Below are 16,371 nucleotides of genomic sequence, written 5' to 3' on the forward strand. Positions count from 1 at the left end.
GACTATCCAGTACCAGTCCTTCTGGGTCTAACAGCGTCGTGTTGGGTAGGCTAGTCAGTCAGTCAGTGTTCTGGAGCATGAACACCCACCCTAAATGCTCTTTCCCTGTAAACACTCACTAGCATCGCCGTTAGCATCAGGGAGAACATAGCATTAGCACATTTTGGAAGATTGGATGTTCCTCCTTCTCCAGGTATTGGTCTGGTTCTGCTCTCAGTGGTATAGAGGCGGGTTTAGGAAGGGACAACTGGTTGTTGTAGTCTGAGGGAAGAGGACACGACTTTCCAGGGATTTTTATCATTCTAAGTTTAATGTTAGAGAGAGGAAAGGATGCTAGGGAATGATATTGAGGTGTTTCTGTGAATTGTGCAAGTTTAATTGAAATGGCAACATAAATGAGAGAGAGAGAGAGAGAGAGGGAGAGAGAGAGAGAGAGAGAGAGAGAGAGAGAGAGAGAGAGAGAGCGAGAGAGAGAGAGAGAGAGAGGGAGAGAGAGAGGAAGAGAGAGAGGGTTAGTGGGGGAATCGTTAATCCAGCCCTGAAGAACGAGATAGAGCTCCCATTTCCCTTCCACATCAGGGGGTCCAGACTGACAGAGAGAACTCTGGGGGGACTCAAACCCAAGGACAACCTCTTCATCTGTCAGCCATGGAAATCTCCCCTGGACACTCAGGGTCATGACATCTCATGGTTCACAATATGGCCTACTTTCAACATCACAGGAAACAGGGTGAAATACTGAAATGTTTACAGGTTACACTTCATCATGGGTGAGAGCTAGATGAATGGTTATTGGTTCTATTTAAATGCATCTGTATCAAGGATTATTATATGTTCATTTATTCATTATCAACACAGTATTGTAGCGAACAGAGGGGCAGGGAAGCAACCCCGATCTCTGCCGTGAAAGGCAAACACCCTATGCATCACGCCAATAGGGTTTCCACTTGGTAGAAATTGTAACATGGCTGACATAGCGAGGATCGCTACACTGCCCCCTCCGAATGGGAAGGCACGTCCTCATGCTTCGACTAACCACAGCCCCCTCACACGTCCGGGCCATGACAGCTGCCATCCCACTTCTGACACCAATGTCGACAATGGAGGGCCAGGAAAGCAAACCCATGTCTCTGGCGTGATAGGCAAACACCCTACGCATCGTGCCAATAGGGTTAACCCACTTTGTGGGAATTGTAACGTGGCTCACATAGCGAGGATCGCTACAGTATGTATTTTATTTTATTTAACCTTTATTTAACTTGGCAAGTCAGTTAAGAACAAATTCTTATTTACAATGATGGCCTACCACATCAGGGGGTCCAGTCTGTATGTCACAGGCCTAGCATGCAAAACTTACTATCTCAATGTGACTAGCTTGGATAGCAAACAATGCTGATGTCATTGCCACCTCTATGAAAAAAAAATACACTTATCGCTTCAGCAAAATCTAAGATGAACGTCTTTATGAATCCATTTGTTTGGCCTTTGCATAGCAAACACAAACAAGAACTGGTGTCATGTCATATCACAATGCAGTATAAAAAAATTAAGCTGGACTGTTACTGTATCTTTGCAGGCAGCTTGTGCACATTGACACAACAAGAGTAAGTAAGGGTCCCCTGAGGAACATTCCAGTTCAGACAGTATGACTCCCAAGAGGAATGGTCTCAGCTGTAGTGTGTCTGGCCATCTGCTTCAGCCTGACCTCTGCCTCTCTCCAGCCCAATACAGCCCCCTCTCAGAATTTGGGTTCTACATTATGCAACAATTATGCAACATTGGATATGTTTATTTTTAATTAAGTGTACTGAAATCATGGAATGTGGATCTTGTGGATTTCCGAACTGTGTCCATTCTGTCTTTTCTTTGTATGAAGAATACTTTGTTATGGAGACCTACGTCAGTAAGGGCATGGGAGGTATGCCTATAGGATCAACAAGAGGTTATGCATTCAACAAAATCGGTAATTTGATGTCTGTGCCCAATTTATTTAGATAGAGAAATGTGAATATTTAGAGAGATGGGTCTACACACAAAAAGAGCCACTTAGCTCCAGTGTGGTTTGTTTAGCCTGGCCTATCAACCTTAAAGCCTGTGTGTTCAGTGTCTAGCTTCCCAAGGTAATTAGCTAGGGGAATTCCTGGCATCACTAGGAGAGAGTCAGAGTAGGGCCTCTTGAACCTCTGAACCAGGTGTCCCTCTGGTCCCGCCCACCAGGCTGTGGGAACTAACCTGTCAAGTGTCAATCACTTGAGGGTTGTCATGGTATCCAGGTGGAGTGGGCTCCTGAAGATCCATCATTTTGGAGAGCATTCTCGCTCTATGATATCAGTAAAAGATATAGTGGATGAAATGTTTGACTGAGTTTATTCTTTGAGAAATGTATTCTTTGGGAGCCCCACAGTGGAGGTGTCATAATACCCATAAAACCTAGCGGTTAAACAGGAAAATGGTTCCAATCGTTTTTCCACCATTTATTTTTTCCATAGGGGGTTTTAGAAACACTAAAAATAAGGTCTGTGTTTGGTTTAGGCTTACCCTGGCGTGGTGTTTTGATAACTATGTACAGTGCATTCAGAAAGAATTCAGACCTCTTGACTTTTTCCACATTTTGTTACCTTACAACCTTATTTTAAAGTGGATTACATTATTCCCTCATCAATCTACACACAATACCACATAATGACAAAGCAAAAACTAGTAAAAAACAGTTTTTTAGAAATGTTTGTTAATTTATACAAAATAAAAAACTGAAATACCAGATTTACATAAGTATTCAGACCCTTTGCTATGAGACTTGAAATTGAGCTCAGGTGCATCCTGTTTCAATTGGTCATCCTTGAGATGTTTCTACAACTTGATTGGAGTCCACCTGTGGTAAATTCAATTGACTGGACATGATTTGGAAAGGTACACATCTGTCAACATAAGGACCTTATGTTGACAGATGTGTACCTTTCCAAAGTTGACAGTGCATGTCAGAGCAAAAACCAAGCCATGAGGTTGAATTAATTGTCTGTAGAGCTCCGAGACAGGATTTTGTCGAGGCACAGATCTGGCGAAGGGTACAGCATTGAAGGTCCCCAAGAACACAGTGGCCTCCATCATTCTTAAATGGAAGAAGTTTGGAACCGCCAAGACTATTCATAGAGCTGGCTGCCCGGCTAAACTGATGAATCGGAGGAGAAGGGCCTTGGTCAGGAAGTTAACCAAGAACCCGATGGTCGCTCTGACAGAGCTCCAGAGTTCCTCTGTAGAGATGGGAGAACCTTGCAGAAAGACAACCTTCTCTGCAGCACTCCACCAATCAGGCCTTTATGGTAAAGTGGCCAGACGGAAGCCACTCCTCAGTAAAAGGCACATTACAGCCCGCTTGGAGTTTGCCAAAAGGCACCTAAAGGACTCTCAGACCATGAGAAACAAGATTCATTGTTCTGATAAAACCAAGATTTAATTTTTTTGCCTGAATGCCAAGCGTCACGTCTGGAGGAAACCTGGCACCATCCCTACGGTGATGCATGGTGGTAGCAGCATCATGCTGTGGGGATGTTTTTCAGCTGCAGAGACTGGGAGACTAGTCAGAATCGAGGGAAAGGAGAACGGAGCAAAGTACAGATATATCCTTGATGAAAACCTGCTCCAGAGCACTCAGGACCTCAAACTGGGGCGAAGGTTCACCTTCCAACAGGACAATGACTCTAAGCACACAGCCAAGACAATGCAGGAGAGGCTTCAGGACAAATCTCTGAATGTCCTTGAGTGGCCCAGCCAGAGCACGGACTTGAACCCGATGGAACATCTCTGGAGAGACCTGAAAATAGCTGTGCAGCGACACTCCCCATCCAACCTGATAGAGCTTGAGAGGATCTGCAGAGAAAAATGGGAGTAACTCCCCATATACAGGTGTGCCAAGCTTGTAGCGTCATACCCAAGAAGACTCAAGGCTGTAATAGCTGTCTAAGGTGCTTCAACAAAGTACCGAGTAAATGGTCTGAATACTTATGTAAATGTGATCCAAATTTTTTTTTACCAGTTTTTGTTTTGCCATTATGGGGTATTATGTGTAGATTGCTGAGGGGAGAAAAAAACGATTTACCGTAATCAATTTTAGAATAAGGATGTAACATAACAAAATGTGGAAAAAGCGGTACCGGAGTGCCAAGTCTAGGACCAAAAGGCCCTCCCAAGCCATAAGACTGCTGAACAATTAATCAAATGGCCACTGGATTACATTGTGTTACTTTTATTATTTTTTACTTTTGTTTATTTGGTAAATCTTTTCTTAACTCTTCTTGAACTGCACTGTTGTTGAAGGGCTTGTAAGTAAGCATTTCACGGTAAGGTCTACACTTCGGCGCAAGTGACAAATAAAGTTTGATTTGATTCGGCAGTCTCGTCCAGATCATCATGGCATTTCTAGTTCTTTATGATAGCCACATTAGCAGCTAATTAGCATTTCATTTTGGGGGGAAAATACAGGTGAATATATTGATAACAGTCACCTTGTCCAAGAGAGATTTACACAGTTAACAAAATGTCCCCACAGTGTTAGTCTACACGAAGCACAGACCTTATTTTAAGCGTTTCTAAAATCCCCTATGGGAAAAATGAATGGTGTGAAAACTATTGGAACCATTTCCCTGTTTGACCTCTAGGTTTTATGGGTATTATGACTTATACTTTGGTACTATATTGTGTCACAATGGAACTACAAAGACATCACAACAATCTGACTCTGAGAGGTTAGTTTCAGTACACTCAAGAAAAAGGGTTCTTCAGCTGTCCCCATAGAAGAACCCTTTTTGGTTCCAGGTAGAATCCTTTTGAATTCCATGAAGAGCCCTCTGTGGAAAGGGTTCCACATGGAACCCAAAATGGTTCTACTAGGAATCAAAAGGGTTTTACATGGAACCAGAAAGGGAACTTAAAAGGGTTCTCCCATGGGAAAAGCCAAAGGACCCTTTTAGGTTCTAGATAGCACCTTTTTTTCTAAGAGTGTAGTTACACAGACTTTCTGAACAGTTTAGCTGAAAGAAGCTGATTCAACTGACCGCTGATATACAGGATACATGGATAAGAGATTTAATGAGAGAACCTACTCAGTAGTTGAGAGGTTGGTTGTAATAAACATATCCAGTAGTTTCACTTTCTAATTGATGATATGGCTGACATGTCAATGTTAATAGTAGAGGTCATTAATGAGAGAATTTCCTTAAATCCTCTGTTCTAGTTTGGCATAACCTATGGAATATGTAGCATATCTGTATTATAACAAGCTAAGCATTCTATGCTGCGGTAGGATCCGGTAGGATCTACAACATTCCAAATAACCATTTAGTAAAGATCTTTTTTTCTACCAGGGTTCATTGGGTTGGCCAAAGACACAGATCACGATTTACATTTGCAACATATTTTATTGAACCTTTATTTAACTAGGAAAGTCAGTTAAGAACAAATTCTTATTTACAATGACGGCCTTGGAACAGTGGGTTAACTGTTCCAAGGCTGTCTTACTGGCATTGCTACTATGACGTCACAGAATTCACAAGTTTTCTACATTTAAACCGTCTTTAAAAGAGGTTAATAATTATTGCATCATCATTTATCCCATAATGACATCACTCCAGCCCCCCTCCAGCCCTATAAAAGGGAGCACGGCCCGTCTAAAAGTCTTATCCATCAATCACAATGCCCAGAAGACGCAGATCCTCCAGACGACCTGTCCGCAGGCGCCGCCGCCCCAGGGTGTCCCGACGTCGTCGCAGGAGAGGCGGCCGCAGGAGGCGTTAGACAGGACGGGTAACCTACCTGACCTATCCGCCCCCTCCCGGTTCTCCCTCCCGACCCCTGGTGGTGTAGAGGTGTTAAAGTCTGCTTAAATAAAAGATGGGCTTTTAACTAAAACTGTTACGACTTTCTTTATATTATTTTTTAGATGGTGTTTTTTTTGGCTATACGTTTTAGGCAGTAGAGTTAATCAACTGTATCTGTCCCTAACAAATAAATAAATACATTCAAACAATGTTTTTATTTAAAACATTATTCAAACAATGTTTTTATTTAAAACATTATTCAAACTTTGCTTTTATTTAAAACATTATTGAGACATTTAACCTTCAAGTCAGATGATGCATTGCACCATTATGGTTAAATTTGCGTTCATTTGCAGCATAAATCTACAGCCATTTATTGATCCAACGGTTGGATTCCATAAATCATTCCTATAGCTAGCTATAACATTGCACAACATTGACAGACAACTAAGGAACAGAATACATACGAGAATATACATTATTAGATAGGCTATTAGTTTTAAAAGTATTTATACCGTTTATAAGATAATTTCAAGATCATTCTAAACGGTATGTTCTAGACTGTATTATAATACCTTCTAGGCTGTATTATAATACCTTCTAGGCTGTATTATAATACCTTCTAGGCTGTATTATAATACCTTCTAGGCTGTATTATAATACATTCTAGACTGTATTATAATACCTTCTAGGCTGTATTATAATACCTTCTAGGCTGTATTAATACCTTCTAGGCTGTATTAATACCTTCTAGACTGTATTATAATACCTTCTAGGCTGTATTAATACCTTCTAGGCTGTATTATAATACCTTCTAGGCTGTATTAATCCCTTCTAGACTGTATTATAATACCTTCTAGGCTGTTTTATAATACCTTCTAGGCTGTATTAATACCTTCTAGGCTGTATTATAATACCTTCTAGGCTGTATTAATACCTTCTAGACTGTATTATAATACCTTCTAGGCTGTATTATAATACATTCTAGGATGTATTAATACATTCTAGGCTGTATTATAATACCTTCTAGGCTGTATTAATACCTTCTAGGCTGTATTATAATACCTTCTAGGCTGTATTAATACCTTCTAGGCTGTATTATAATACCTTCTAGGGTGAATTAATACCTTCTAGGCTGTATTATAATACCTTCTAGGCTGTATTAATACCTTCTGGGGCTGTATTATAATACCTTCTAGGCTGTATTATAATACCTTCTAGGCTGTATTATAATACCTTCTAGACTGTATTAATACCTTCTAGGCTGTATTATAATACCTTCTAGGCTGTATTAATACCTTCTAGACTGTATTATAATACCTTCTAGGCTGTATTAATACCTTCTAGGCTGTATTAATACCTTCTAGACTGTATTATAATACCTTCTAGACTGTATTATAATACCTTCTAGACTGTATTATAATACCTTCTAAACTGTATTAATACCTTCTAGACTGTATTATAATACCTTCTAGGCTGTATTATAATACCTTCTAGGCTGTATTATAATACCTTCTAGGCTGTATTATAATACCTTCTAGGCTGTATTAATACCTTCTAGGCTGTATTATAATACCTTCTAGGCTGTATTAATACCTTCTAGACTGTATTAATACCTTCTAGACTGTATTATAATACCTTCTAGGCTGTATTAATACTTTCTAGACTGTATTATAATACCGTAAGCCTCTCCAGCTGGGGGAGGGTCTACTCCTACTATTTTTCTTCGTTTTAGGACCAGAAGAAGCGCGTGATCCTCTCCAGTTACATGACACTGACCACTTTATAAACTACTATGTTCTGTATTTTTATTTTAGTCTTTTTTTTGTCCCTCCGCTGAATGTTTTTTGTATTTTTTTTATGTGCGGCCCTATGCTGAATTTTGAAATTCCGATGTGGCTCACCGTAGGTACAGTATAACAACCCATTGGGGAAAGGAACAATTTGGAAATGACAAATGGTTGGGTTTCAGGTCTGTGCTTCCATCTTGTGATCAGAAAAATAACTGCAGCTTTTTCCAAGCAGAAAGTGGAATTGTGGATTCTACATTTTGTGCCGTTGTCGCTTTAATGCGCTGCTTTCTGTAATCACATTTTATGCGGTAAAAAAAATAAACATTTTTATTCCTAAAACACTTTTGAGGAAACCTCAAATCAATATATGGTTTCACTTATTTTATAAAATTGTCAAAGCCACTCAAACCACAGGCTGTTCTCTCCACTACCGCACGGCAAGCGGTACCAAATCTGGAACACACACACATAACATGCACACACATGCATACTGAGGATACACACACACCACGTACGCCTGTCTACACACATAACATGCACACACATGCATACTGAGGCTACACACACACCACGTACGCCTGCCTACACACATAACATGCACACACATGCATACTGACGCTATACACACACACACACACACACACACACACACACACACACACACACACACACACACACACACACACACACTTATGTTACTGTCTATTGTCTATCCTGTTCAAAAGGCAGGTGTTTCAGCCTAGCTCAGTGCTTTCCGTGGTGGTGGGGGGCGAGCCAGCAAAAAATATTTATGTCCTTAGAATGGGTAGACATCCAAAATGTTAGCCCTTTGGGTCCTGCCATAGAGGTATATTAGAAGTGCCCTTCCAAGAAGGCTCTAGGTCATTGGCCACAGATAAAATGAAGTCAAATCACGTTATATCTACAGTAGCTTTGATTGGACTGATCATGTCAACGTCTTACTTTCAATGTCTTAGCTAGCAGTCATCATCATGAATCAAGTCGACAATCTACTGGCAAATCATTTTTAATCCTTGTCATATGAAGAGAAATAATGGAGAGAAATTATAGATAAAACGTATCGGTGCTCATCGGCCATTGTACATAAAGATTACACAACTAGTTGGAAATCGCAAATTTAAACAATGAGTCATTGGAAGGAATCAGTGGCTAACTGCAAGCAGTGCAAAGCAACCACTAGCCTGCTATTCAATGGAGTGGCTGTGTGGTTTTTTTCTGAGTTCCCACCATAAATCCAGAGAATGCCAGACTTTGATGACAAAGTTTGATGTCAAAACCGCCGCGCCATCTTCATGTTTAAAAGTGAGCACCTCACAAGCCAAGGTGAGTCCAAAAATGTCTTGTATGCTGCTGCATAAATGATGTAATATGCCAGGGAGAAATGTATATGTAGTTAAGAAAGTAATACTAAGTGTATGTTGTGTAGTAGTAGGCTGTTAGTAGGCCATGTGCCTCACCATAATCATTTGGGCTATTTTCACCTCTTACAGTTGTTCGCTAGGACCCATTTCTCAATACTTAGTTAGGTCACTTTTTCAAAACTCTTCACACAGTTCTCCTAACCAACTTTTAGCTTGGCACAGCAGTTAATTTCACATCCAAAATGCACTAAAACTACCAAAACACTTCATACATGTCTCAAATCAACTCATTCTTCCATAACACTAGCAAAGGTTGTCTGTCACCCAACAAGCACACTTTATCACTCATAAAACAATGACCTAAAAAACACTAAACCGGTATTACGCAATGTTTTCTTTTGTAAAATGTCTTTACAAAACAAGAATGACACCTCTACTGTTTAGAATTCACTGCAGGGAATGTTCCAGGAATGAATCAGACATGATGCAATGTGCTTCAATAGGGTTTATGTCATTTGTTTGGTATTGAGTGATTCCAAAATACAATAATTTGTATATACACCATCTACCGATACAGATACAGTAGCAATGCTAGTCAACCCTGTCTTCTGCATTTAGCCACAGGTTCTCATCCACGTCACATCTTATGTCATCTTGGGCAATACATCTAGGAAAGAATATTTTGGCATGCCTGGTCCATCCCTGGCAATCTTCTGCAGATACATTACTGTACAAAAGTTTTAGGCGGGTGTGAAAAATTATGTCAAGTAAGAAGGCTTTCAAAAATAGACATGTTAATAGATTATATTGATCAATTAACTAAATGCAAAGTGAGTGAACAGAAGAAAAATCAAAATCAAATCCATATTTGGCTTCAAAACAGCATAAATTCTTCTAGGTACACTTGCACAAAGTCAGGGATTTTGTAGGCATATAGTCAGCTGTATGATTAAACAATTATACCAAACATGTGCTAATAATCATCAATTAAATATGTAGGTTGAAACACAATCATTAACTGAAACAGAAACAGCTGTGTAGGAGGAATAAACCTGGGTGAGGAACAGCCAAACTCAGCTAACAAGGTGAGGTTGCTGAAGACAGTTTACTGTCAAAAGTCATATACCATGGCAAGACTGAGCACAGCAACAAGACACAAGGTAGTTAGTTATACTGCATCAGCAAGATCTCTCCCAGGCAGACACTTCTGTCCAGAGAAGTCTGGTCAGAAGTGGCTTTCATGGAAGACTTACAGCTAAATGTGAGAGACGCAGACTCAGTCTAAACCGTTAAGTCTTTACTGAAGACACATCTCTTCAGTAGGTCCTATGATTAAGTGTAGGATGGCCCAGGAGTGTGAAGGTGAACGGAAAGGCTCTGGTACAACGAACCACCCTCGCTGTCTCTGCCTGGCCGGTTCCCCTCTCTCCACTGGGATTCTCTGCCTCTGACCCTATTACAGGGGCTGAGTCACTGGCTGATAAGAGAATTATCTATTAAAGGTAAATGAATCAATAGACCATGATGAATTATTAGTCATACAGAATGGTTAATGAATAATCAATGTAATGATCAATGTAGGGATCGATAAGTTTGATTAGTTCTGGAAAGTCCAGGAACCACGCACGGGATAGGGAAAGAAATGTGTGTATACAATTAGGAGGGGCACCAGGAGACAGATGGTCCTGGGAGTAAAAGCTTCAAAGCATTTCTAACCTTGAGGGAAAGGAACAGGCGAGCTCGGGATAGTGATAAAGAGTGTGAGAAGTTTGTGGGGGATGCAGGTCACCAACAGTTTGTGTGTAAAGGCATGTGCGTAAGAAAGCAAGAACTATATAATGACTGTTTTGTTATCCTGACCTCAGAACGTTCTCTGAATAAAGCTACAGATACCTTTTGCAGAAAGCTGAGTCCTTGCCTAATTATTTTAACCCATTGTCTTACAAACCTTGGGCATTAGTCAAGGCGAATTGATTATTGATTATTATCATCAAAGATATAAAATTCCTTTAACACTGGCTTACTGGTGTTCTTCCATGCCGTCCCTGGGAGGGGTGCGTCACTTGAGTGGGTTGAGTCACTGACGTGGTCTTCCTGTCTGGATTGGCGCCCCACCTTGGGTTGTGCCGTGGCGGAGATCTTTGTGGGCAATACTCGGCCTTGTCTCAGGATGGTAAGTTGGTGGTTGGAGATATCCCTCTAGTGGTGTGGGGGCTGTGCTTTGGCAAAGTGGGTGGGGTTATATCCTGCCTCTTTGGCCCTGTCCGGGGGTATCATCGGATGGGCCACAGTGTCTCCTGATCCCTCCTGTCTCAGCCTCCAGTATTTATGCTGCAGTAGTTTGTGTCGGGGGGCTAGGGTCAGTCTGTTACATCTGGAGTATTTCTCTTGTCTTATCCGATGTCCTGTGTGAATTTAAATATGCTCTCTCCAATTCTCTCTTTCTTTCTCTCTCTCTCGGAGGACCTGAGCCCTAGGACCATGCCTCAGGACTACCTGGCATGATGACTCCTTGCTGTCCCCAGTCCACCTGGCCGTGCTGCTGCTCCAGTTTCAACTGTTCTGCCTGCGGCTATGGAACCCTGACCTGTTCACCGGACGTGCTACCTGTCCCAGACCTGCTGTTTTCAACTCTCTAGAGACAGCAGGAGCGGTAGAGATACTCAATGATCGGCTATGAAAAGCCAACTGACATTTACTCTTGAGGTGCTGACCTGTTGCAAATTATTATTATTTGACCCTGCTGGTCATCTATGAACATTTGAACATCTTGATCATGTTCTGTTATAATCTCCACCCGGTACAGCCAGAGGAGAACTGGCCACCCCTCAGAGCCTGGTTCCTCTCTAGGTTTCTTCCTAGGTTCTGGCCTTTCTAGGGAGTTTTTCCTAGCCACCGTGCTTCTACACCTGCATTGCTGGCCGTTTGGGGTTTTAGGCTGGATTTCTGTACAGCACTTTGAGATATCAGCTGATGTAAGAAGGGCTTTATAAATACATTTGATTTCATAATCAAAGCGGGGTGTGTTTGTTCCTAATGCATCTGTTCAGATGTTCTGAGTAAAAGAACTAGAAATCTTTTGCTAGTTTTCTTTCTCTCTGAAATGCAGATTTAACATTCACTAGTATACAGTATGTCCCAAGAGGAATGGTCTCGGCTGTAGTGTGTCTGGCCATCTGCTTCAGCCTGACCTCTGCCTCTCTCCAGCCCAATACAGCCCCCTCTCAGAATTTGGGTTCTACATTATGCAACAATTATGCAACATTGGATATGTTTATTTTTAATTAAGTGTACTGAAATCATGGAATGTGGATCTTGTGGATTTCCGAACTGTGTCCATTCTGTCTTTTCTTTGTATGAAGAATACTTTGTTATGGAGACCTACGTCAGTAAGGGCATGGGAGGTATGCCTATAGGATCAACAAGAGGTTATGCATTGAACAAAAACAACAATCTATTGCTAAGGTAATTTGATGTCTGTGCCCAATTCATTTAGATAGAGAAATGTGAATATTTAGAGAGATGGGTCTACACACAAAAAGAGCCACTTAGCTCCAGTGTGGTTTGTTTAGCCTGGCCTATCAACCTTAAAGCCTGTGTGTTCATTGTCTAGCTTCCCAAGGTAATGAGCTAGGGGAATTCCTGGCATCACTAGGAGAGAGTCAGAGTAGGGCCTCTTGAACCTCTGGTCCCGCCCACCAGGCTGTGGGAACTAACCTGTCAAGTGTCAATCACTTGTGGGTTGTCATGGTATCCAGGTGGAATAGGCTCCTGAAGATCCACCATTTTAGAGAGCATTCTCTATATGAGATCAAATAAAATATGTAGAGGATGAAATGTTTGACTGAGTTTATTATTTGGGAAATTACTTTTATAATACCCCATTCTAATAAGAATCTACTGTATACCAGCATTTGATGAGCATAATGACTTGCTTTATGCACAAATTGTTATGGTGGTGCCATTGAATCACAATGCAGTTTCAGTGACATCACAGCAATCTGATTCTGAGAGGCTGGTTGCAGTAGTTAGACTTTCTGAACAGTTTAGCTGAAAGAAGCTGATTCAACTGACCGCTGATATACAGGATACATGGATAAGAGATTTAATGAGAGAACCTACTCAGTAGTTGAGAGGTTGGTTGTAATAAACATATTCAGTTGTTTCAGACTTTCTAATTGATGATATGGCTGACATGTCAAGGGTAATAGCAGAAGTCAATAATTACTGCAGTGGGCTGAATCAGGGTCACACAGTGTTTCTTGGTAGTCTTAAAACTCCTTTGAAACAAAAGTATACACCTCACACACATGGTTATGGGTGTGAGGTGTATACAGAAGACACCGGTACCATGTCAGGTATAGAGTTGACATGTATTACATTTTGAGTTTGCATCCCAATATTACACTTTATATACATCACAGAAGACTGAAATATAACAAAACCGTTTGACGTAGAAACGCTGGATTTTCGGCAGCTTTTTTGAAATGTTTATTAATTATGAAATTATGAATCATATTAATGTCATTTCACCCATGAGGCTACTTACTGGGTTATTTGACTGCAGGAAATGGATGATTAAATAGAGACTTTCCTTAAATCCTCTGTTCTATTTTGGCATAATCTAGTGAAGATGTGTTTTACACATGATAGCCTATCTGAATTATAATATGCCTTAAGCATTCTATGCTGCAGTAGGATCTCCTCTTACTACATTCCAAATCACCATTAAATAAAGACCTGATTGATTATTTCTACCATGGTTCACTGGGTTGGCCAAAAAAATATCACTTTTTAAATTTACAAAATAAAAAATATCATTGCATCATCCTGCCAGTGCTACTATGACATCACAGAATTCACAAGTTTTCTACATTTAAACTGTCATTAATAATTATTGCATCATCATTTATCCCATAATGACATCACTCCAGCCCTATAAAAGGGAGCACGGCCCGTCTAAAAGTCTTATCCATCAATCACAATGCCCAGAAGACGCAGATCCTCCAGACGACCTGTCCGCAGGCGCCGCCGCCCCAGGGTGTCCCGACGTCGTCGCAGGAGAGGCGGCCGCAGGAGGCGTTAGACAGGACGGGTAACCTACCTGACCTATCCGCCCCCTCCCGGTTCTCCCTCCCGACCCCTGGTAGTGTAGAGGTGTTAAAGTCTGCTTAAATAAAAGATGGGCTTTTAACTAAAACTGTTACGACTTTATATTAGTATATCGTTTTTTTTAGGCGGTAGAGTTAATAATAGATTTGAGATAATAATAATAGCCTAATATGTAATAGATACAATGTGATTCTTACATGCATCATCTGATTTGACGGTTAATAATTGTATCTGTCCCTAATAAATAAATTAAAATAATATATTTATTGAAAACTGTGACACATTCAATCATCAACCGTCAAATCAGATGATGCATTGTACCATTATGGTTTAGTTTGCGCTCATTTGCAGCATAAAGCTACAGTCATTTCTTGATCCAAACGTTTCCTAAACATTGATCCATTGTGACATTAGACACGGGAAGATAAAACTTTTAAACTTAAAGCCTATGTTTATTGGATGATTTCAAGATGAACCATTCTAAACTGTATATGATCTAGGCTGCGTGTATTATAATACCGTAAACCTCTCAGCTGCGGGAGGGTCTACTCCTACAATTTTACGACGATTTTCTTCGTTTCAGCAAGTCGCCCTCCACTTTTTAAACCACTGTGATTTGTATTTTAGTTTATTTTCCAATTGTTTTTGTGTTTGGAATGGCACGGTTTCTTTGGGAGATTAAGATGGCATAATGATGGCATAATGTAAACGATGTAAGCGGTGACCAAAATAACCATAGATAGGAAGTTGACAATGGCTTATTATTGGCATAAATACATAGTATTTCTATGGTTGCAGTCTTCAAAGATGAAACTGCATTGAATCAAATTAGATGTAACACGGTAACATTTCCCTGAAATTGCAGTGTGAATATATAGTATGTGTACTATATATAGTATGTATAAATGATAATGGACCTATACATTTTCAAATAACTGGGCTTTTGACGTGCAAATCGTTGGGAGAAAAAAATCTGTGCGGCCCTCTGCTGAATTTTGAAATCCCGATGTGACCCTCGAGACAAAATTCTTGCTCACCACTGGTACAGTATAACCAGTGGCGATTTTGGCATGTAAATCGTGGTGGGGCAAACAAAAAAAAGTGGGATGCATGCCAGCAAAGCCACAACACAACACTAAACCATACATTAATTGCACTATAATGGTGACAAACAGTGCCCACAGTGTACTGTTAGGACCTACATAAAGCTGTCCCAACCTCAGTGTCCCAACAACACCTTACCACTGCTACAGCTGGCTTTCAGCGGCGCCTTGTCTGGCAGCGAAAACAGTTCATTCAGCCTCATTTACTGCCTTTAAAAAACATAGCTGATATGGCTGACTTGCTTAAACAAATGTGGTTTCTACTGACAATTGAGATGTACAAATTATGGCATAAGGAGACGACAAGTGGATAAGAGGCAATCCGTAATTTTGATTAACACATTATTGAGGAAGCGACGACAGACGTAGTCAATATAACTATTTGTTCAGCACTTTTGAAATGTACAACGACAGAATTCAGAACATGGGCTGTTCTTACAGTGTTCTCCTTGTACACATCAGAACCGTAGGATAAATAAAGGGGGCACATAAACAGACAATGACAGCTCTTACAATGTTCAATGATTACATTTCTCTAAAACAGGTTATAGGCTATTTGTTCACCACCAAGTTAGAACCTCTTCATTTCATCTACTGTTGTAGGCGAAATTAAGAGGTGAAAATAGACCAAATTATTAGGGTGAGGCACATTGAACGCCGTTTGGGTCTTTGCGTGTAAAAAATGATACATGTCATATAACAAACACTATTTGACGTGTTAAATAAGCTTTTAATTTGACACGTCAAATAACACAATTGTATAAAAAATAATGTTGTGTGTGCTGAATTTGCATGTGCAAGCCAACGTTATATGTTTACAATACCATGTTGGTGAAAATAGACCCAATTATTATGGTGAGGCACAAGGGCTACTAACTGCTTACTACACAACATACACTTATAGTATTACTTTCTTAACTACAGTATACATATCTCCCTGGCATATTACATCATTTATGCAGCAGCATACAAGACATTTTTGGACTCACGTAGAGGTCCTTTGTGGGCAAATGTTGTCATCAAACTTTGTCATCAAAGTCTGGCATTCTCTGGATTTATGGAACTCACTAGAACTCGGGGAAAAAACATAGCCATTCCATTGAATAGTAAGTAGGCTAATGTTAGCTGTTTCTTTGCAAAGCTTGCAGGTAGCCACTGATTCCTTCCA

The 16,371-nt window shown here is 40.4% G+C and overlaps 1 long non-coding RNA gene across 1 annotated transcript; it reads left to right on the forward strand.

The window, feature by feature from the left end:
- The first annotated feature begins 1,701 nt into the window (after positions 1-1,701).
- On the forward strand, positions 1,702-12,825 carry LOC115202710 (uncharacterized). Its single transcript, XR_003880025.1, has 2 exons — positions 1,702-1,942; positions 12,417-12,825. It is a non-coding gene; the product is annotated as an uncharacterized LOC115202710 (long non-coding RNA).
- Positions 12,826-16,371: the final 3,546 nt, after the last annotated feature.

This window comes from Salmo trutta, chromosome 12 (assembly GCF_901001165.1).
Source record: "Salmo trutta chromosome 12, fSalTru1.1, whole genome shotgun sequence".
In the NCBI taxonomy this organism is placed as follows: Eukaryota; Metazoa; Chordata; class Actinopteri; order Salmoniformes; family Salmonidae; genus Salmo; species Salmo trutta.